This window comes from Rhinolophus ferrumequinum, chromosome 8, assembly GCF_004115265.2.
Source record: "Rhinolophus ferrumequinum isolate MPI-CBG mRhiFer1 chromosome 8, mRhiFer1_v1.p, whole genome shotgun sequence".
NCBI classification, from domain to species: domain Eukaryota; kingdom Metazoa; phylum Chordata; class Mammalia; order Chiroptera; family Rhinolophidae; genus Rhinolophus; species Rhinolophus ferrumequinum.
The window spans coordinates 46,337,429-46,361,543 of NC_046291.1; the positions used below are offsets into that span (position 1 = coordinate 46,337,429).

The 24,115-nt window shown below is 40.0% G+C and overlaps 1 protein-coding gene across 1 annotated transcript in view; it reads left to right on the forward strand.

Moving 5' to 3' along the window:
• Positions 1-301: 301 nt before the first annotated feature.
• Positions 302-24,115, forward strand: part of ZNF385B (zinc finger protein 385B) — a 372,557-nt gene continuing 348,743 nt past the window's right edge. Inside the window, 1 exon segment of the mRNA XM_033112713.1 lies at positions 302-318. The gene's annotated coding sequence lies outside the window, so the exon portion shown is untranslated.

Sequence of the window (24,115 nt, forward strand, 5' to 3'; positions counted from 1 at the left end):
CAGTTTTTTATGGTGAACCTGGATATGGGGAGTGTTGTGGTCCTTCAAGGAAAATAAATTGCCATCAAACCCCCGGCCCTCATGGGTACAAAATAAACAGAGTTTTGGAATGCTCTCAGTTCTTGGCTTAGAGTATGTCTCTTCATTTTCATAGAGATGTGGTTTGCTGTCTTTCTGGTTTTGCTTTGCTCAGGAACATCGCACCAAGGTGAATGCAACTTTGTTAAGATATAGCAAAAGATGCTCAAAAAGAAGAGAAAAAACATTTGCTTCATAGAGTCCACCCTAAAGCTTGGAAACTGGCAGCTTCAGAACAACGTAAGAAGCTGTAGGAAATGCATTTATCAAATTAAAAAGAAAAGCTTTTCATAAAGTCAGTAAGCTACATCTTAGATAAAGTTAAAGGTTTTGGCTTGAAACAGTTCCCTTAAATATTTCAGGGCCCGATTTCACCGGTTTTCAGAGTCATTTCATTTTATTTTGATGCCATATGTGTATTGAGTATGTGCCACCCCATTCTTGTAATAGATAAATGCCCTTAATAGAATGCAAATACTGCATTGCAAGTGCTGTTGTTGCTTGAGGTTTTTAAGGTGGGGAAAAAAAAAGTTTATATGATCGAAGTGTTGGTTGTAGTTCAGATTCTATATTCCCATAAATCAAGCATTTGTGGATTTATAATTTACATTCCTGCTCATTTCCAAGTGATTTGAGGAAGCTTGGAATGAAAACCACAAATCAAATAGCTATTCTTGTAGCTCTCCTTGACCTCTCTTGAATGCATTTGTAGTGAAAATGCTTTTGAGAAGGTGAATTCTCCTAACAAAGGAAAAATTACTGTCCTCTCTGGAATCATCCTAGTGATATAAACGTTTTGCAGTATCATTCCATATGTACTTCATTTGCATTCTGTTATTTTACATTACGTAAGTAATGATCTCTTTATAGAAGTTTAACAACCACTGAGTAGCACCTATAGTAAAGAAAACAATGTTGATATTTTATAGCATTTTGCCAATATACAGATTCACAGAGCAAAAAAAGAGAACAGTGAGCTTAATGTATCCCTCTTGAACAGAGGCAGAAAGGAAGCCAAGGGAGGTGTCTCCTCTACAGTCAAACCAGAGAAGGAACGTCATTACTACTTGTCACCCAAACATGGCCAATTAGTGAGACCTGTCAGCAGTTGGAGGATAACTTTACAAAGTGTAACTATTGTATGAAGATCTATCAAAGTATATCAGGTTTTCTCAGCATTCCTTTTCTCAGGCGAGTGACCTGGATCAGAAAGAGAAAAAAAAAAAAAAAATCCTGCAAAACAAACACAATTCCAAAAGTGAGATGTCTACATTGAATAATGCTGTGTGGAGCTTTCACGATGGAAGAGAAAAGAATCTTAAATCCTTGAACTACCCTCCTCCACTTCAGATTTTTTTTCTTCTAGCTGAGTTTGAAGATACCATTGCTTGATTTTTTAACCGCAACAATTTTTATTTAAAGAATACAAGCAATTAGTTTACTTCTCTCAGGAGTGACTGCTTCATTTGTGAAAATCTTTAACATATAAAAGAGCAAATTTTGGTTTTTGCTGTTCCTATAAAATCCTGTGTCTTCAAAGATCTAAAGAACAATGAGCGTGTTTATCTCAATTTTCCACTGCTTTTTATTTGCTTCTGGGTTTTATTGTGACACCCCCCCACCCCACCATTTCACTATCTCTATTTTGCTACCGCGTTTCCCTGAAAATAAGACCTAACCGGAAAATAAGCCCTAGCATGATTTTTCAGGATGACATCCCCTGAACATAAGCCCTAATATGTCTTTTGGAGAAAACCTCAATATAAGACCTGGTCTTACTTTCGGGGAAACATGGTACTTCCCTCACTCCTGTAGCTGTTCCCCATGAGTCTCAAAGGGTCTTTTTATCCTACTTTATTTTTATTATGCAGATTTCTCTTTGTTTTATAGATGATCTCCTTTTTGCATGTTGCTTTTTATTCAATGGTGTCCTTTTATTAGTGCCAGATTATATTCTTAAAGTAACACCTCTATCTCTACCTTCCCTCCTAAATTTCATATTGACATTTTTGAACCACCTACCAGATGGCTTTACATTACTCTTAGGTGATTCAAATCTAGGGAATCTGAACTCTTATCAACATTTTTCTCCTTCCACGAACAGGGAAGGAGAAACATTACTTTATGTTTCTCCCAGTCACCCAGGATGTTCCCAATATCTTTGCTTTCCACATATAATTCACAGGTAAATCCCAGAGACTCCATTTCCACGGTTTCTCATGATGCCTGCTTTTCCATCTTTTGATTCCCGTGGTGATGTCTTTATTCAGACTCTTATGTCTTTTTAGAGACTACCATGATGTCTTCCTGACTAGTTTCCCAAGTCGTCTCTTCTCATTTCCAACCCATTTACACTTGGTTTGCAGAATAAGCTTCTTAAAGCAGAGCCAAGCTCAGTCAACTGGCTAATAAACTTTTCCCCAGTGCCCTACCAAATGCCATGTAAACCACTCCTCTGAACTTTAAGACCCTGTGCAGTCCAGCCCCAAAGCAGCTCCACATTTTTTACTTTGATTTTATAGATTGATTGACTCATTTGTTAATTTATTCAATGGATAGTTGAATGCCTGCTACATGCCAGGCACAGCTGTAGGTAATAACTATAGAAGTGCCTATGCATTGGATTAGTGATATGTTTCAAATTTTATTTTTCAATGGTGGAAATCCATTGTTAAAATATAGTATTGTATGGTTGAAATAGGGCCCCAGAAATCCCTTCAGCCTCTCCTCCCTACTCTTAGTCTCTGAGGCATCATCAGTCATGAGACTTCTTGAAACAATTCAAAAAACACGGCTCTAGGCTGAAGGTAGTGCTCCTTTAACACAGCAGGGCTCTGAGCTCTGCATCTTTGCGTATGCTGTTCCCTCTGCCTGAAACAGGCTCTCCCGCTTTCCCATAACCATTTCTGCTGTCAGAGACTCAGTCCAATTGCTACATGGCTTGCTGATCTGCCTGTGAACTCAGTTTTTGCTTCTCTAAACCATTGTGCTTGATCTGCTCTTGGAGCACAAGTCAGGTCTTCCTCATACATACGTGTTTTCTATATTCTACCCTAAGGGCACTGTACCAACACACCTAACCTCGGGAATTCATTTCCAGAAATATCCAGCTCAGGGCCTAACATATCGTGGGGCATTAACAAATCATTTAATTGGATTGAATTCTACCTAATTCTCTGTCCCCAGCTGCTTGTAATAGCTCTTTGTTTTAACTCCTCAATTCTGTTCTTGTCGTCTATCCAGGCCTTCTTAAACTTGTATATACATCGAAATCATGAGGAGAGCTTATTAAAATGCAGATTCTGGGTCAGCAGGTCCGGGACGAGGCCCAGGATACTGCGTTTCTAACAAGTTCCAAGGTGATCCACACACTACACTTTGAGTGGCAAGGTAGTGGATGATACTGCACAGGTTTGGGATTTTCTGGCTGCCTCTGCCTTTGTGCCAGGTGATTTTCCTATAGTAAGTGTTTGCTTTGATATTACTTTCTATTTTGCATGTGCTTTAGGCTTTGACACGCTTCCCAACGCTAAATGGAAGATGTGGTGATTCCCTTGTATTTTCCCCTTGCTTTGCTGACATAGTATTGCAACATCTAATTCTCTCTATTGTAGTTTTCTCTGGCCAGTTCTATTGCTTTGTTATAATTCCTTCTAATTTCCCCTTTATTTTCAGATTGTGGCTGTTCTCTTTTCTCACTCTATTATGACTTTTTCTTTCCTTTGCTCTCTCTGGTTCTTGAAATTCTCTTCACATGCGTGGGCTGTCTCCCTGCCCCAACTGTTTTCCTACTGCTTCCAATTTTTTTTTTTCTGTGAAAGGAGCACTGAACTAGGGCGCTGGAGACTCCAGCTCTCATTCTGCCTTTACTGCTGGCATAAGACATTGGGCAAAGCTGTTTCTTTTCTGGGCTTCTCACTTGTGGACGGAGGGTGTGGATTAGACAGCTTCCTGGGTCTGCTTCCGCACTCAGAGGCCATGTGGGATCTTCACATAGGGCAGAAGGCGCAGGCTGAGAAGGAAGCAAGGCCCGCTTGCTGGTGCTGGTGTTGGTGTGTGCCCCCATCTAGTGTTTCTGTTCTAGATAAACAATTTGAGCTTTTGTTGTTCCAGCACTTCTTGGAGCAAGACTACTGTTTCTTTCAAAAACAACTACTTGGCATTTGTGAATCCAGTTGTTTTCAACCCTGGATTCACATTAAAATCATTTTAGGCACTTTAGAAGAAATAGTCATGTTCTTAGCTCATCTTGAGGGAATGATTTGATTTAGAGTATTTTTAAAATCTCCCTATGTGATTCTAATTCCCAGCCTGGGTGGAAAACTATAGCATCTGGTCTGTAAAAGCAGGGTGGAGTGGTGGTTAGGAACATAGCATTGTGCTGACTCAAACCCTGGCTTTGCTCCTTACCTATTTCATTGACTTGTTGATCTGTGAGATGGGTTGCCTGGGTTGTCGTGAAGGATTTGTAAGAGCCAGCAGTGGGGTACTGTGCACACCATGGTTGTCCAGAAAACAGTGGTGGTTGTTTATCACGCTAATCATTCTATTACAGTTTCGGTCCCTGAATCACTTATGGTCATCTTGCCTTAGGCAAGTTAACACTCGCCTATCCCCTGTTCAGCTTCAAGATATTCAGTACAGTATAATCCATTTGAAAACAAATCTATGAATATATCTTTTCGAAAGTCAGTGGAAAACTACAGAAGAAGGTGTATATATTAATAAAAACCCATCACCCTTTATTTGTGATTCATTTGGTGCCACATCAACTCTATAATCTCCTAAATAGCAGAGATGGATTAAAACACATATACACTGATACAAAAAGATGACCAGGCTTTTATATCTACTTTATGAAAAATGACTAGCTCTTTAATAAAAGATTAGTTCTATCCTCAACAACTAGAGAGGCTTGAAATTCATAGGTCTAAGACTGCATTTTATTTCGGAAATAACTATGAACGTGCTAATCATTTACATTTCTGAGTTTATAATGGGAAATGGAATTTTAAAAAAAGCACACAGAGAGAGACATCCTGTCCTATGGAGGCTAATGCTGATCAACTTTTTCTCTTTTTGGCTGAGATTCTGGAATAGCCATTATGCTATTATGCTGCCATTATATCAGCAAAGCAAAGATTGGATAAATGAACATAACCAATATTAACTGAGGGCCCACATCCCCCCCCCTTTTTTTCTGGATGCATCTGAAAATAAATAAAAAGGGTGATCAGTAATTACAGTGGGCTGGCATAGATACGTAATCATGAATATCGGTGGCTGTTATGTCCTTTGCATGGGAAAGAACTGCGGGTGGGTACTATTGCTCACCCCTTTCTCTTGGAATGAAATATTCCATTTCTGCATTATTTACTCTTTGACCAGAAAAAGTATTTCTCAATGATATCTTCTCTAAAGTTTATTTTCTATATTGTGATGTGTGCTCTTTTTAACAACACAATTAAGGAAATGTTATAAAATTCTAAAAAACATTTGAGCTACACTAAGAAAAGTCTCATTGTTAGAGATGATTTGCTAATTCTTTTTAAATCTTTGCTTCAATATACTCATGTTAAGATTGTGTAAAATTCCACAGAGAGCTGTGATTTTTGATGTTTATTAGTTAAAGATGTCAGTCTGCTTGTTACTCTATGTCATAAGGCTTTCAGAGTCTAGAGGCTTAGGCTTTTGGTCAGTTTATACTAGCTGCAGACCAGGTTCAGATTCTAATTCATCTCAGGTTTAATAGGTTGCTACTTCTGTGAATTATTAGCTAGGGATATGGAAATGACTACTATTCAGCCAAAGAAAATCGTATCTTTAGGGTTAAAAGGGATCTTTGTGCAAAATCCTTATTGATACATTAGAAAAATAAGAATCAGAGAATTTAGATTATTTAAAATTTGAACCTAGGGAAATTGAACATTACAAAGTAAGGGTACAAAACTTCTACTGGTATTAACACTAAAATATAAACTTCCTATAGAAATTGTGTAGACTCTATGATGGCCTTAGATTTGATACTTCAGAGGTGGGAAAACTTTTCCTCAAAGACTTTGGGAGAGGTATTACCTTATATGTTATAAAAAATATATAATGCTGAGTATAAGACTACAAAGCGTAAAATGCCATTATTTGTGTACAAGTAAACATACTTGTATATGAATACAGGTATTTTGATTTTATATATACGAAATATTTAAATCAATTGGTCATTGCACGTGGTCTTAAATAATATCTGGCAATGCTGATGATTAAACACCTCTCATTCCCTGCATGTGTTGCCCTATGGAAGGTGGAAATTGTACAGCCTAATGGTTGAGTTCAGGGTCTGGAGTCAGACTTTGTGGATGCAAATTCCAGGTCTTCTACTGATTAGCTGTGTGATTTTGATCTAGTTACCCAACCTCTCTGTGTCTTAGTTTCTCAAGTCTAAAAGACAATGAGTGTACTTTTGATAGGATTGTTGTCAGGTAAATTGAGATAATACACATAACATATTTAGCAAAGTTTTTGAAGTTTTTGGTACCTATAGTATTCATACAGTAGCCATCCTTAGATATTATATAGTTTAATAATTAACATTGAATACCTCATAGGTACACTGATTTCTTAGCCAAGAGAACTTTTGAAACTCTGATTTTTGAGCCTTCAGTGTCACATTTACTGTGTATTTTCAATTATACCGGGGGTGCCCAAAAAATGTAAACATTTTAAAAGATGTTATCTATGTATTACTCTTCGAAGTTGAATTGAATTACAGTAGCAATGTATAGTATGACGTTCACTCAAAAGATGGAGTTAATCAAATGCTAGCATCATTCACTGTATTACAATTTTAATACAGTTTTTTCCTTTCTTAAAATGTGTATACATTTTTTGGCACCCTCTGTATATTGTTCTTATCTACCTTTCCTTGCTTAGGAGAACAATGGAATGAAAGGGAGACTAGAAGTATGGAATTATAAGCAATACAAGGATTCTTGAAAATTTGTAACCATGTAAAATGCAGGCAAATATTTAATAATAAAATGTACAACCTGGGCTCTAGAATTTTTGGAAAGACCAAGTGGTATTTAAATATAGCTTAAAATGTAGCGTCTGTATGAATATGCTTCATGAACTGGGTACGCATGTATAAATCTGGAATGCTTGGAAGTGACCCAAAACAGAGAGTAAGCAGGATTATGTAACCAGGGTCTGTGTAAGCAGGGTGGACTCATTCAAGGACAGTCTCTTCTCAGGCACCTGAATTGTAGTTTAATAGTGACCCGGGGTTTACAGGCATTTATTTTAATACTTGAACTGGATTTTCTGTGTTGGAATTTAAACAGAAAAATAATTAGCAAGCTACAAACATAATTGGTGAATTACCTGCAGAATTATCAAAAAGTTTAAGTCCATATGTACCTAATCACTACCTGTATGGTTCTTAATGGTCAATCTCACTTTCATAGGAATAAAATCATCCAGACACAGAACGTGAAAGGTGAAATCTTAGTCTTATTTCTCTTTCATAGATTTCTCCTTGTGTCCCATGCGTCTAGTCACCAGGCTGGTCCCACAGACATTGCTAGTACAGTCATTATTGGACCTTAGCATGTAAGAGAATCCCTGGAGAGCTTGCAAAAAAAAATGCAGATTCCTGGAATTCATCCTTGAAGTTTCTGACTCACCAGGTTGAGGTAGGGCCCAGTATTCTAAATATTTTTTCTAAATATTTTATAAGTATCCCAGTTGATTCATAGACTGCACTTGGAAATTATTACTAGTTCTCTAGATTAGCACTAGTTCTCAACTCAGGATTCACATCAGAATTACTGTGGCTCTCAGTAAAAGGCCAGTAAAAGATGCCGGGCTCAGTTCCTCCATGCTGCATTAGTCACAGGACTCTCCTTCCTTTAGCTGCTCTGAGTCACCCATGTGGAGCCTGTCAAATGTGCATTCTAGAGAACCAGACTTTTCTCCCGCTGCCTGCCCCACTGGCCTTTACCCACAGGCTTTAGTCTACCATGGTGCTCCATGGTGATGTGGGCCACCTACCATCTCTCCCAGTATCTCTGTGAACTCACCTGTGATATTCAGATTCCAGGGCCCAAACCTAACCCTACTAAATGTCAAGTAGGAGGTGAGTTTCTGGACCCAGAATTTCCCCCTGGCTCCCAGATGGTGATTGTGCTGCAATAAAGTCCTCTGGCCAGTACTCCTTGGAGCTTGCTTGCCTCTGCTTTCATGAGTCACAGCTTCAGACAACCCCAGTAGTTGTGATAACCACATAGATGGCAGTGAGCGTATGGCCGGTACAGAGACCACCATTAACTACTAAATGTCAACAGTGTCTCTTCCCTCTCATGTCTCCAGGCTTCTCCCTTCTCTCTATCCTGAGAACAGCCATTTCTCCTGTCCTTGTGGATTTATGGTGGGAAACACAGGCTCCTTTCTCTCTGATCTCTTCCTGTCTTCTCTTTTCCACAGCTGCCAACTAAAAACCCAAGTGACTGTGCCAAATGTACAGATGTGATGGCTCACATTCAGACTGCCGCTGTCCTGGCAGAGAGACCCCTTTAAGTCCTTTTAAACCCTTGAAGTCTTTCTTGCCTCCCTGTGTATGACTTACATAAGCAAGGTTTAAATTTGTTGAGAATTTCACAGGTTCTTAGATCTGTTGTCTCCCTCTTTCATTGCATTAGACAAGGAACTGTATAATGTACTCTTGGCTGACATGGGGAAAAGGCAACCTGATCTTTGGAAATATTTGATTTCTTGAAATCATGTTTCTGAATTATCTAGATGTTACAGCAAGACAAATTGTTTACTGTGCATGTGTAACAATTTGGCGTCTTCAGAGTGTGTACTTCAATAGACCTATTTAAAAATGCAAATTATAGAATGTTTCAGTGTTGCTCTATAAAACAATGAATAAGTATGACATTATAAGTTATTAAGTATTATATTACGAATACTCTGTCATTGATTATTTTAAAATCTAGGAATAGTGTACTACCTTGTTAAAGAACCCTTTGTTATCTATAAAACCTCAGAGAGGGATTGAGGGTACAGTGGCATAAAAGTTGACAGTTGAGCATCTCCTCATTGCAAGGTCATGTTATAACAGGTCTCTACATTCAGCATCTCTCAGCCTTCCTAGACGTCAACTTCTTTTCTCAACGTAAAGGAAGGCTCACTGGTAACTGAAGGGAATGGTGAAGGTGGGTAACTGGCAAAAAGGTATACCTACCTGGAAAATAACGCTGATTAAATTGTGACAGGGAATTATGCATATGGGAGATAGCAATGTCAGACCCTACAGGTCTCAAGAGATAATTACTGGTCACGTTGCAAGTTTGTTTTCTAACATTAGGAAAAACAATGAGAAGGCAATATCGGAATTGTTCCATAGGGATGATAATGACGCTTGTTTAAGAGGCCATCCATGGAACGGATTTGTAATGGTCTCTGGGGCCTATGCTGAGTCGGGCAGGTCGTACCGCTCCAGAGGCTTCTCTGTGTAGCCCACTTTGTTTCTGTTAGCCTTGTTAACCAGGGCAAAGTGGGCACTAGGAGCATGATTTCAGTGCTGGTTGAAGCCCCTCTAAACAGCCCAGAAAGACACGTTTAGAATCTTTGTGAGTCTCCCCACCCCCAGTCTGCCATTTCTTAACCACCTTTAGCAACAGCAAGGCATGTATCTTGACACCTGGTGCCAGATAAGATGGCTTGGAACAGACATGGAAGCTGCCTGCAAGTAGACAGCTTGAGTGGATGACACGTAGACAAAGACGTAAATTTATTTTCCTGAAGGTCCAGCAGGCACAACCACATTCAGTGGGTGGGGGTGAAGGGAGGCAGATTTCAACTCGATAGGAGAGAGAACTTTCCAATGATTCAAACTGTCCGATGATGGCCTTGACATTTCATGCTTGCTCCAAGTTGAAGTACGCGGCCGATGAGAGAGTCAGCCACCAGAAACAGCATAGAGAGAATCCCAACATTGAACAGGAGCTCAACTTGGCTGATCACTACAATCTGTCCCCTTCTTGGCATTACTGATCAAATAATTTGAGGAGTGACAGTAGGCAGGGAGGCGGACATACAAGAAAAAATGTCGGTGAGAAGGTGTTCCTGGACTTCTTAAAAGACGAAAGAACAATTACTTCATCTTTTTTTATCCACCCTTTAAAGCACATTACCACTTACTGAGCACCTACTATGTGCCATAACAGCTTCTCATTTAACAGCTCGAAGGCATGCATCCCAGTGTGTCCCTTCTTAGCCAAAATTCTGCAGTTGTTTTTCTGCATCTTTGCTGACTTCCCACAGGCTGCCCTGCAAACCCATCATACTTGAGCTAAAGTCTTTGATAATCTTTTCTTTTCATATCATGTTTCCTGTACGGTGCTTGCAATATTATATTGTAATGATCGGTTTGTATTGATTTTTCTCACTAGATTGTAAGCTGTTTGCGAGCAGACCCCTTGGCTTATTCATTGAGTTAAAGAGTATTCGAGAATCTGGCAAATAGTAAAAGCTAATGTTTATTGACTGAGTATTCGATTACTCTTCCCCCAAAAGAAATACCTGGGATGACTTTTATCCTCAAATTAAGGAACTAAAAGGAAAAATATAAGAATATTGTTTCTTCTCCCAACCCTACCTTTCCAATTCTAATCACCTCCTAGTTGCCTATCCCATTCATTCTATTTCAGGAGAAGAGGGGAAAATAGTGAAGAGCGTAAGTTGGGGGAAAAAAATCCTCAAAATTAGAGAAGGGAAAATCACTCCTTCAGCAGCCCAATGAGGTGTGTTGCCTTTGGCAGCACTAGTGGTGGGGTGAGAAGGAAATCCTGCTCCTGCTGTGAATTAGCTGTGTGACCAAAACTAGTCCTGTGACCATTTGCTGTTTCTTCTCGGTAAAAGGAGGACTTTTCCAGACAATTTTCAGGGTCATAGTCAGGTCTGAAATACTGTAATTCATAATCTGTTTTCTCTTCCAAGGTTTTCTGAAGTCCTTTTCCTCCAGGTAGTAATCTCCTGGGTAATCAGGAATCCAGAATGATGATGAGAAACAGTGTTGGGAGTTAATATTGGAATAAAACTGTGTTCTTTGTGATCTGACACATCCGGACCGAGTCCCTGCTATATGACCTTGCACAAATTATGAACCTATCAAGCTAAAGATTCCTCTCCTGTGAAATAGGCATGGTATTTTATATCTCATAGGATTGCAAGGACTCAATGCGATGACATATATGAAGTGCTTATTCTGTACCAGAAACATAATGAGTACTTGGAAAATGATGGCTGCTATTATTTGGAAATACTGTACTCCTCTCTCTTTCTTCCTCCTTTCTCCTCCTTTCTCCTTTTCTCCTGAAAAACACCACATGCAAGTCCTGAGGAAGTTTCTTTGGCATGGTTTTATTGTGCTCTTGAACTTCATTTCTCCTCCATCTGGAATCAATAGAGGACAGTCAAGGTCCCTTCCTGCCGAGGCATTCTTCTCCTACGTATATAGTGGCCAAAAGGGCACCTCATTGCACAATGATTGGGAATATATTTATTTTAACATTTGCATGGAAGACATGAATGTTATGCAGGAGACACTGGATGTGGGTTTGGTGTCATCTATCTTAATATCATATAATGTATCACACCCAGATCAAGATTCCTTTATCTGAAAAAAGCTTTGACTGAGCAGCAGCAACACAGCAGCTCCTCAATCTAACAATAAATAGACACCTTATAAAAATGTATGAAGTTCAGGTTGTAAAGAACAAACTGCACATACTGAGTAGTAGCGTTTCTTATTAAAATAATTTTAAGTCCGTTGGCTCCATATCGTCTATAATAGAAGCTTGTTCTATGGTTAGATACCTCAGCAGCCTGTAAACTTTTATATGGGCTTTTGAAAAGGGGTGATCATTTTACGAGATATGATTTTCTCATCTCACCAAATTAGATTATTTGAGATAGCATCCCTGGCTGTAAAATTTCAATCCTGAGTAAATCTGTACCTCTGAGACTCTGTGCAGCCAGCTAGCAGAGTGGAAATGGAGCGTAATAAATCTGCCCTGAGCCCATTTCTCTCCACACCAGTCCATAATTCATTCTTTGCTTGGTACCCATGACCACTTTTTCGTGGCTAATCATTCTGCATCCAGGCTGGCTCCTTTCATGAGCAATACCTCCTCCTCGGTCCAGATCTCGCCTCTTGGCAGGCTCAAATGCTTCCAGGCTTCTTTCTAGAGCTGTATGCCATCACGGACCCTGGATCCAAGCTGTTCCTAATCATGTGGCAGGCAGTTACTCTAGTTATAGAGGGCCTTATTTGTGACAGTATACTTTAAAAAAGATATCCTGTTTAAAATGGATTAAAATAGATAACTGCATCTCTGGAACACGTCAGTCGCCCAGTGAGCATTTCAGTTATTCTTTCCCGAGTCTCCTCTGAAGACAGAGAAGGAGTGGCCTGCTGCGAAAAAGCCACAAGTTTCTTTATTTCAGTCCCATCCCCTTCATCCATGGGTAGTTCTTCTCCGTCACTCCCCTGGCTTTTCTCCTTTCCTCTGCTTCAACATTGCTTTGGTCGCATGGCACCACTGCCATCTGCTGCCACAAAGCCAAGAGTGGCGACAGGTGACTGTCAAGGAGCTTGAAGGAAAAAGAAGAGTTTAGGAACATTTCCTCTGACGTGGAATACAGGCAATCGTACTGAACTGGGAATTAAACACACTGTTTCTAGTACTGTTTCCAACCCTTATTATTTTTGTGCTATTGGGCAAGGAGTTTATTTTTACCGGCTCTCACTTTTGTCATGCATAAAACAAGCAGGCATCCATAGGTGAATTTTAAGAGAGAAAATCCTATAAATTATGAATTGTACAGACATGAAAAATTGCCCTCTTGTTCTCACTACAATTTAATTCAATAATAACTTAGTGTCTTGAGATTATGTTAATGGAAGCTGGGACTTTGGAAGAAAGGTTATCGGGAGGATTATGCTCCCCCCCCCTCAGAATATAGTCCAGAGGCTACTCAGAAATACCTTTGTTAGAAGGCCAGGCTGTCAGCTGGAGCCTGGCTAGAGGGCAGGCACCTAGAGCAGCAGTGGGATGGAGAACAGAAGAACAGAAAGCTCAGTGCGACACACAACTGACAGCAGAAGCAATGGCATGCTGTTTGAAAGACTGTTAATTGAGTAGCTCCTCAAACTTTTTTTCAGGATGCTTTCATTTAAATTTATTCGTTCACATTCTTTTTAACGCCCTGAGTTTGTGGAGAGACTCCATTTCTCGTGGTTGTGTTTTAAGTACTTAACATGTATTATATCATTTAATAACGAGGTAGGTACTATCATCATCCCCGTTTTACAGGTGATGAAACTGATCCTTAAGAAGTAGAGGAACTTTTCTAGGTCGTAAGACTGGTGACTGACAGAACATGATCTTGAACCCAGGCCTCCCTTGTCTAGTTTTATAGAGGAGGAAACTAAAGCCCTGAGAAGTTACCTTATGTGCCCAAAGTGGCAAAGCTCAGTAGTGGCAGGACAGACTAGGGTCTCACCGAGGAGAGGATTCCTGGCTGCTCAAGGTTGGTCCATGTATCAGCTGCAGCAGCAGCAGCAGCTCTGGAAAGCTTGTTAGAAATGCAGACTCTCAGGCCCCAGCTCAGATTTACTGAATCGGAATCTCCATTTTAAACCTTGAGGTGTTTCATTTGCACATGGAAGTCTGAGAAAGACAGTAATGAAGTGGAGCCATCTTCCTTCATAAAAATCCCTCTCTGCTCTGTGCTTTCATCACAGAGTCAGGCCCTCTGGGTTCAGTGAGGCGCTGATCTGTAAGGAAAAACATGGCCAACGTGCCTTGGGACAGTTTCCTGGATTTTATAAAACAGAAAGAGGAACCCGCCTCCCCCATCCAAGCATTTTGAGGAGTTATTTAAAACACACAGATAAGCAAGATACGGAATGCTTATCTCAGTTACAGGCTTTCTACGTTAGCTTCTGGGCAAACTCCCTTCTAATGTCACTACCTTATATCAGCAAATACCCCCTTGAAAATCTGTAAATCTAACGGGACAAGCCGGCAACATATTTGATTAGACATCTAGATGGTGAGGGCCATTTAAATTAAATCTCGTGCCTCTGTTTCTGCGATGACTTCAGGATGCTAAGGCTGTTGGACCCTCTATGTTCCAAATTCTGAAAATAGCCATTCTAGATGTTTTACAAGAATATGGCTTTAAAATACAAACATAAAAGTAACTGAATGACCCCAAATTTGGGAAATAAACATGCTTTAATTATCATTTTGTTAGTCAGCAAGTCATTAACTTCTTCCAGGAGGTGACTTTCCACAGTCAACTAAAAGTATGTGTTTAGTCACTGCTTATGTGCAAGTACGTCAGTGGAGAGAATATTGTCTAAGAAGAGAATATTTGAAATGTTCTGTTTTTCTTTATTCATCTTGCAAAAGTACCAGTTGGCTTTGAAAAAGTCCTGCCAGCCACACAACATGACAACTCTTGGTAGTACCAAGATAATTGAATGGGAGAGACAACAGTGATTCATTTTGTTCTAAGATATTCAGGACTGCGTTAAACATACTTGGAATTCTAGGGCACTGATATCAAGTGGTGAATATGGGATAATGGATGATTTAGTTCTTGCATTCCTTAGGAGATCCTTAGGCTCCCCCAAGTGGGAAAACGCTTGCCAATTTCCTGGTGTGACCATCTGAAAGGGTCATGAGTGCACATATTGCTTTGCACATATAAGCTGAGAAAATGGAACAAGAGCTGCAAATCTTTACAAATAATGATGTGAAAAACATGATGCATATGATAAAAGAGTCAGCAAGTTCTTTTACATGAGAGACAGACACAACATGCCCTTTCGTGTCATAACTTTGTCTGTGTTGCCTGTCCCTGTCAATTTTAGTGACACATGGCTCTCAGATTTACAGGTAGAATGATACCTTTGTTCTGACTGTAGTACCCGGGTCAACAGCCTTCACTAATGGTAGCCCATCCACTGCTGAGGTTTTCCATTTTTTGAGGCTGGCATTATATTGCACCACATTATGCAACACTGGTTTGCTTGGTGTTAATTTTTTTCTCTCTTACTTGTCTTATATGTCTCACCCTTTTTCAGTTCATTGCATCGTACCCAATCCGATGATGTGGCTCACCAAAGAACTGAATTGGGATAAGGCTGCATACTTAAGTAAATCTACGTCAGTATTGCTGCCGGGTCCTATCATCTATGTAGGGAAAACTATTCTATAATAGATATTCTAGTTTATTCTTCTGAGGGTTTTAAAGCGTTACCACCTTTAGGGATGTTAGGGTCGTTTCTGGATTGAGAAAATCAGTTGGATCTGAGATAATCCATCTTGTGTGGTGGTGGGGTTATGGGCACGATGTTCCTGACATAAGAAGGAAGGAATATCCCAAGTGTATGGATATTGGACATGTCACTAGGACAAGGTTACAAAGAAAGACAATGGCATAAATACATCTTCAACATGGTTCTGCAAGTTAAATAGTTTATAGACTTTGTCAGTCCTTAGGGAGTTATGGTTTTACCCAATGCTATTTGTATTTGGAATACCCTTTGTTATTAGATTTTTATTTTAGTTCTGAGAGGGCTAGAGCTTCAGACAAATAGTGTTAATTTTTTGCTCAGGCCATAATTAAACATCCTGTCCGTTTTCACATGTCTGGAGAATCATATTGATTCTTGGTCCGCCCTACCCCCACCTCTTTGCACTGTTGTTGAGCCAAATGGTTTGATCTTATTCAAACATTTCTTTCACTGAACAATTACAAAGTTTTCACCTTGGTTTCCTTCCCTTTTTTCTTTTTAATTTCAAATTATGTTCCATGTAGAAATAGCAACAGTAATAGTAGCAACCAGAGGCCATAGCTGCTTTACTATGTGATTGTGTTTCAAGTACTTAACGTATATCATATCGTTTAATAACAAGGTAGGCACTATCATCATCCCCGTTTTACAGATGGTTAAACTGATACTTAAGAAGTCCAGGAACTTTTCTAGGTCGTAAGATTGGTGACTGACAGAGCATGATCTTAAACCCAGGCCTCACTGACTCTATAACCCACCTTCATTCGGAAAACCGTAATGCAAGAGCAAAATGAAATTTAAACATTATTAGTTCAACTATTGTTTTTACAGATTTAGAAAGAGATTGAGAGGTTAAATGTCTTACCCAACTAGGTTACACAACTAGGAAATGGGAGAGGCAATTTCAGTTGGGTGTCCATTTTCAAGGGGTTTATGCATGCATGTTCTAGTCCATCTGATTGGGTAGCTTGGATCAGGTATCCTCTTTGGACTGATCTGCTCTAACAAGTATCATGGGCACACTATACAGAATTGTTCCAAATGACTGTTACCTCACTCCCCTCATGCCGGGGTTAAGAGGAATCCTTGTATCTGGGCAGACACTATAAAAGCTGTTGACTGTATGGGGTTGTTACCTCCCAGGTTGGAAGCCCATTTCTAGCCAAACTCTTGCAAAGCTGGGAGCAAGTTCCTGCGAGGGAATTTTCCATACTATTAGTATTCCTTCTCCTTTCAAAGTCAATCAAATCCAGAGTAAAACCAGTCTGCCTTCGTTGTTCTTTGCTCATTCCACTCTCCAGGCCCTGCCTCTATATTGAAGATAGATTGAGTTTGACAGATGGAAAACCAGCAGCAGTCCTGAGACTGGCTGCCAAATGGGACAGAGGAGGAGCTGCTCGGATGGTTTGTGGCATTGAACTGGAAGGGTATGAACATCGATGCACGATGAAAGGCAATGAATGGGGACCCTCGTGAGGAAATAGTATTTTTCGTCACTGAATGAGTGTGTTGAAGGTATGCGAACGGGAGAAGGCAGCTACTGGACAAGGGGCTGATTTCTGTCATATGCCTGTACCGTGGTTTAACTTACATGATGGTGCTGCAACATCGTGTTGTGTCTCAATTGGACTTCGATTTTTAAATAGTGTGTTTTTCTGACCGCAAAATTAATCTAAACTTACTCAAGAAAAGTCTAAAGAAAGAAGTTGTGATTCACTGAGTTACACATGCCGGGGGAATGGTGATTCACCGTGATGCAGTTGTGTTTTACTTTAGATGTGCATTTTCTTTTTCTTTCCATCAGGTAGCCAGGCCTCCGTGCTCCTTTTGCTTCAGGGGAGAGTTGTGTTGCAGAGGTGAAAGCAGAAGTTGACTATATGCTAGAACAGAGACTGGCTCTGGTGTTTTAAAGGCCCCTTGCTTGAGGGCACTATCCTGGGCGGGAAGATCAGTGGGACTTTTGGGAAGAGTAAGCAGGGAATTAAGAAAGAACAGAAAACAAGAAGTTGATTTCCTAAGGTTGGTGGATCCCGTGGTCTGTTTCTTTGGAGTACCCAGTGCTGTGGCCGGACTTGGTGGGGGAATGTGATCAGCTAGGGAAGCTGTGTATTTTACACAGGGATCCCCAGCCTTGATAAAGAATGCCCTAGTACCAAAGTCTGACGAGGCCTCCTGTCCATGGGTTTCTTTCAAAAATGCAAATCTGAGCAAGTTTCCTGGAAAATGATCCCTTGAATGACTTCTTACCTGTAAGAGATAGAGAGAGGCCTTCCAAGCAGATGAAATAGCGTGTGCAAAGCTATGAGGTTAAGGGCACATGCACTGTGTACCAGTGGCTGTCTGGCTCATGGGGTTGTTTGTGCCCAGCCGCTGGAGGGATGGGCAAGCGTTCTCGTGGGGGAACCCTTGACTGCCATCTGGTGGAATCTCCATGTGGTAGGCCAGCGATTTTCAAAGATGCTTTAGGAGCATAGATCATTTGTTAGATAAAATCTTACACAGACACTCAGTGGACCCTCGTGCCATGCCCTTCCCCACGTAGCCTTGAACTCGTGAGGCATCTCTGTGTGACCACGGCTATGGATAGTGAGGAAGCCATTATCTGATCAGATTGGAGGTTTAAAATGATGACCACCATGGTGGTATGAAGATACGTTGAGGGGCGGAGACGGAAACGGTTAGACTGGATGCAAAAAGACCAACTATGGATTTCAGTTTCTATTGTGAGCCTCATTTGATGTGATGGTAGAAATTTAGTTATAATTGAGGGCCACACTCTCCTCTGACTTGGATGTAATTCCGGGAGATGTAAAAGCCACCACTTACTCGACATTTAGTTATGTAAAGAGCCAGAACTTTACAAATTTTAACACATTTAATTATTATACTATCGTAACCCTATGTAGTATGTACTGTTATTATCTCCATCTTACAAATAAGAAAACTGAGGCCCAGAAAATCAAGTGACTTGCCAGAGGTAAAGAGCTCTTAGGGGTTAGAGCTAGGATTGGAACCTCGGCGCCTGTCTCCCGGTGTGTTCCAGGATCAGTTCTTCCCCAGTGCAGCTACGCCGTGGAGGCATCTGTGGGAGTGCACCGCTGGGTTCCTGGGAATGATCGGTCTTCCCTCGCATCCATTGCCATTGCATTTGTTTTTCTTTATTCCATCTGGTTCTAGGACATGGTCCATGCAGGTTGCTGTGGATCCTCCAGAATGATTTATTTAGCTACTCACAACCTATACTACATCTGGAAGAAACTCTTTGAGAGTGTCCAGGGCTCTGTCTACCTAGACCACAGGTTTTCAGCTGGAATTTTGCCCCCAGAGACACCTGACAATGTCTAGAAACATTTTTTGTTGTCTTAACCGTGGGTGGGAATTATGTTACTATCTTCTAGTGGTGAAAACATCCTACAATGCATAGGACAGTCTCCACAACAAAGAATTATTGGGACCAAAATGTTAATAGTATTGACATTGAAAAGCCCCCAAATATACATGAAATTACATTTCAGCCATTTTATTTACAAAGTCATGCTTTATTCTCAGGGCTCCATCTTCCCAGGAAGACACAGATTCCCTTGGTTCTTAGTTCCACCAAACCTCCTGGGGTTTCTGTTACCTTTCCCAATATCAGGGCTCAGTACAGGACTGGTAGGTGGGCTGGGCACTGGGTCCCCTTTTTAGGTACCCCCCACTTAAGTTGAAATTCTTTGACTTACCCTTTTACTATTTTCCTTTCTCTTCCTTGTATCTAGTTTAGATGGAGGAAGCTTTGCTGTTACTCATCATATGCTTCAAAATCTGTTGCCTAATGTTTGAAACTCAAACTGCAAGAATTGATTACCTGTTTCTTTCCTTTATGCTATGTAATGTCTTTCCTGGGGGCAATAAATATAGAAAAGTCAGCCGACTGAATGAAGTTTTACAGAAATGCAAAGAAAACCTTAGTTTGTCCATGTCAGCATTTTGCAATCCATATTCTAAGGTGCGCCACTGTCCCTGGAGATGTCACTAGTTCTTTTACGAAAAGGAGAACCTGCTGCGGCATTGGTCCATCTCGCTAGGAATTCATGAGCTCTGTAAGCTATATAAGCACTTTGTTTATCTCAGAACTTCCCCAAAGTATTTGACCAGAAAACTTTTATTTTTCATGGAATCCCCAAGAACAGTTTGTACCTAATTTGAGAAATGCTGGTCTGTGTGATAAACGTGGTCTGTATCAAAGCACTGACAGAGATAGGAAGGAAGGTAAAAGTTAGACTCATTAAGGCTTGATGAATGATTGGTCCTGGGAGGTAAAGAAGCAAGAGAAATCAATGAAAGACTACAGAAACTTCAAAATTAAAGGAACACATTTTGTATTACTCCTTACATATCACAAAATATTAGGCACCAGGGATTTTCAAAAGTATAAACCAGAAAATGACAATACTGAGTTTCTCTCTTTCCTGGATTATTGTAATGGCTTTCTAAATGGTCTCCTAGCTTTCATGTGCTTTCTCTTCTAATCTCAATGCCACATGCCATCAAAGAAATCTTTCTCAGCAAAGATATAATCATGGCATCGCTCTGATCGAAGAACTTCTTTGATTCAGTTTTATATATAAACGACCACCCAAACTCCTTTGCATAGTGTTCCGAGGCCCTTGTCAAAATTTTCCTGAATGTGGATGTAACTCGGTGTAGCAAGAAATGAGCAATTCTTAAATAAGATCTTGCCCTGTACTGCCAGTGCTTATGTGCCTTTTAGGGACTCTGGGCGACAAGATAAGCTATGCTAGGGTCTTGCCTCTGCTTCTGCCCTGAGTGATTGCCTTGATTCTGTATGTTTTATAAACATGTCTGTCATTTACTCTTCAGATGGAAGTGTGTGTAGTCTGTCTCTGCCTATGGGGGTATCTTTCATTTGTGCCTCTAGATCCATTCTTCTCACCCTTGTCCACTGGGTTCTCTGCTCTGGGAGGCTGACCTGCATGGACTGAGTCTACAGAACCCCTTGGCTTCTGTGCTATAAGTGGGCTTGGTTAGTGGAAAATGCTGATAGGAGTAGAGTGTGCATTCCCTGGAGCCCTCCCTGGAAGGGCACCACAGGCTTGCTGTGCCCTGTGCTGGTCACTGCTCCTCTCAAGGTGTCCTCCCCTACGTCTTTCCTCCTCTCCAGGTCTAGTAACTGCCTTCTCCTCTGGAGACGTTAACACCACCTCTGCTCTAACCCCGGGTTCCTGCGTATCCTTGTGGTTCTGCTACTCCCTGACTGTGTATACTTGTGAATAGGCCTTTAAAAATCAGCCCTCTTCAAATTTTCCCAATTTGAATGTTGCAGTTCTTTCCCATGGGGACCCTAACTGATACAGCTGGCCATCTGAAACACTTAGATTTTTGAGTGTCTAGGGATAGTAAAAATTTATGTGCTGAAGAATTGAACTTATGTCCATTTTTGTGTTTTACCTCATATCATTTCAAATGGTACCATAAAACTGAATATTAAATGTAAAAGCAGCTTTGAATATGGATAGTATTCATTTGCTAGTCAAGAAAGGCCATTTTCTTTTGTGATCTATTGGTTGGAAAAATTTCCATTTTATTAACTAATGATTTTCCATGAAAATTAATGGATGAGAGCTCTGAGTTGGTTTGGGTGGGTGGGAAATACTCTATCTGCACACAATTCTCTCTGGTAAGGTCCATGGGGGTAGGTGTGTTGGGAGGTTAATGAGAGCAACAGACCTAGGAATCATGAGATGGTTCAGTGGCTACAACGTTTGCAGCTGGACTTTTGTAAGTCCCCAAAGAATTTTCCAGTATAAGTAAAGAGGCTGCTAGCTGACTACAGCTAAGCAGTTCTCTTCTAGAGTCAGGCGCTGATTTTCTTCAGGGGAAGAATTCTCCAAAAAGAATCCAGGTAGGAATGCCAAATCTAGATAGTTTTTCTCCTCCAGATAGTTTATAGTGTTCTGTGTTCTTTGAATTAAGACAGAATATATGGCACCGAAGCTGAAAGGACTTCAGTGTGCACTTTTGCAAGGAACTGCAAAATGCCATTTTTTTTTATTTACAGTAAGTGATATTTAGCATTAAGTCTATTTAGTGTTAGTTTATATTCTTTTTCTTTAACTGAAAAAATATATTTTAAAGGTAGTTTTACATAAGTTAATTTCACCTTCCGTGATTATGGCCATGAAAAAAGTTTTAAATTTACTGTCTCTCTTTTAAGGCAGAGTGAATGGTGCTCAAATATGATAGACTGGAGACATCCTGAAACTTCCAGTATTCTCGTTTGCTGTATTTTGCTTGTAGATATCGCCTTATAGATATTTATATATCTATCTCTATATAGCTTTACATCCCATGGAAGCGTGTGCTTTCCTTTTCCTGAGGAATCTTCTTTGGGAAAATGCATTACAGTAGATATTTCCCTTGGAGTGCAGAGTGGATGAAACTCTGTACTGGAGCAGTGATGCTGAGGTGAGGTGTAGCAAAGGGTATTCACCACACTTACCAGGTGATCGGAAGGGAGGCACTCCAGGTGCACAAAGATTTTGGTATGCGGGGTAAAAAGACAAATCTGTGGTAAAAGCAGAATTTGCTGTTTTCTTGTTTTGTACATACTGAAGTACCGGTGTTGTCATCAGTGGTTCATGCGTGGGACATAGGATTAGGAAAGATCCAAGGAATGGTTTGAATAGTGTGTGTAATCCTTAAATTGCGTTTTCTTTTCTTTTTTTTTTTAAATTTTTAAATTTTTATTTTTATTTTTCAGTGCCTCCTATGCTTGCTCACAGAGAGAAATGTATATCTTGTTATTTGGAAAGAGGATTTAAAAACAAGCACAGCTTTGGAACCTTGATCTGTATAACTCATTAATTCCCACCTTTTCCACCTCTGTATTCACAAAGGGAATCAGTTTTTTCTACCATGGGACTTGAACAGGAAATATTGGAGATTTATATTTTTAAAGAATTAATACATAAACTGTGGGTATACTTAACATTTTAAATTTTAGTTTCTTTTAGCTGTGATTCTGAAGTAGTATTAAAGTTGATAAAATTCTAATCATAATGCAAGAACTCTGAACATGAACCTCGTTTTCTGTTTTATGTTATTAAATTACAGGGATGATAGGAAGTATCTTTCTCCTTTTAAAAACTGTAATCTAGTATTTATATCTGTGCTGTGTCATTGTGTTAGATCTCACTCTTTATAACTATAAAGATCTCTAAAAGAAGAAAAATAGTTTTGATATTTATTATAGTGTCTGGGTAAAACAGTGAGTTTTTTTTCTAATATGAAAGCTCTTTGTTGCAAGGAATGCAAATATAAAACTTGTAAACTTGAATACCCTCAAAATATCTTTTACATGAAACAGCGTATTCGGAGGAGGGAAAACCACGCTGAGTCAGCTGTCTTTTCAGGTTCTGCTCCCAGAACAGTTACTGACTTGTTTAGTGACCTTGGCCTTCTTGGTCTAACTCCATTTTCATTTTCCCTCCTGACAAATGGAATTTCTTTCCACTAACGTGTTTTCCGTGAATGTACTTTGGAAGAAAGATGCATATAAATACCATTAACAATAATATTTCCTATCTCAGGAGTGAACGTCAGTCTGAAATGAAAACACAATTCAGTGGTATTTTTCTTTTTTTTACCTTGTACTCCTTACCAAAAATAAAATAAAAAATAAAATCTAGGTATATTTTAATAAAGTACTCTGGGATAAATGACTAAAAATTCATTACCATTTAAGAATTTTATTCAGTATAGATACTTTTAAGCAGGGAGCTGTGGCTTAACAAGTCGGCAGCTTGAAAATCCTTGCTTTATTAGTTAGCAAATGATTCTGGGCTTTATCAGTTATTGTCAATCTCAGTGTTTGGGTGCCTAGGAATTCAAAATTATATGCTCAGCTGACCCTTTAATTAGCTCTCATTCTGTCTTACATGATTTATAGCCTGGCGGCTCACATGTAAAAATGATATATGATTTAATGAAGTGGAAAGGCAGAATGGGATCCCACCTCTTATTGTTTAATGCTTCCCTCTGGCTAGTGACTGGAGCGCTGGGCTCAAACAAAGCAGCAGTTACATCCCCTCCTTACAAGGACAGGAAGGTCCAGTTTGCTATGGTTTGTGATTGCAAACATGCTTCTGTTTCATTAGAAAACCCAAGGGAATGGATTCAGGTATCTTGAAATAGACTTAGAAGAAATATGAGAGAGGCTATGGTCTCAAATTCTCTTATTTTGCATTTTTATTTTATTGCTCTAAATGCAAATCTTGCGGGGGAAGCAATATTAATACAACATTTAATCCTCAGGGTTTTGCAGTGGTTTAGCACCACAGGTCCATTAAGTCGGGAAGTGTTTATGGAGTGCATTAGGTACTGCTTGAGTCACTGGATTGCAGCAATGACCAGGAGAGGCAAAGCCCCCTCACGGGAGGACAGATGACAAACCGATATGTAGATGCTTACATATGGTCACTTCTGACTTGTTCCATGGGGTGAGTGCATAAGAACAACCTTCAACAGGGTCCCTGAGAGAGCATGTAGGGAATCGGGGGGCCATTCTAGAGCTGGTATTAGGGGGACCCCTCGCCTACACCTACATGATACAAATGCTACAGTGCTCTAGGAGGGCTGGAGGCAGAGCTTCCTGAGCAGAGGGCA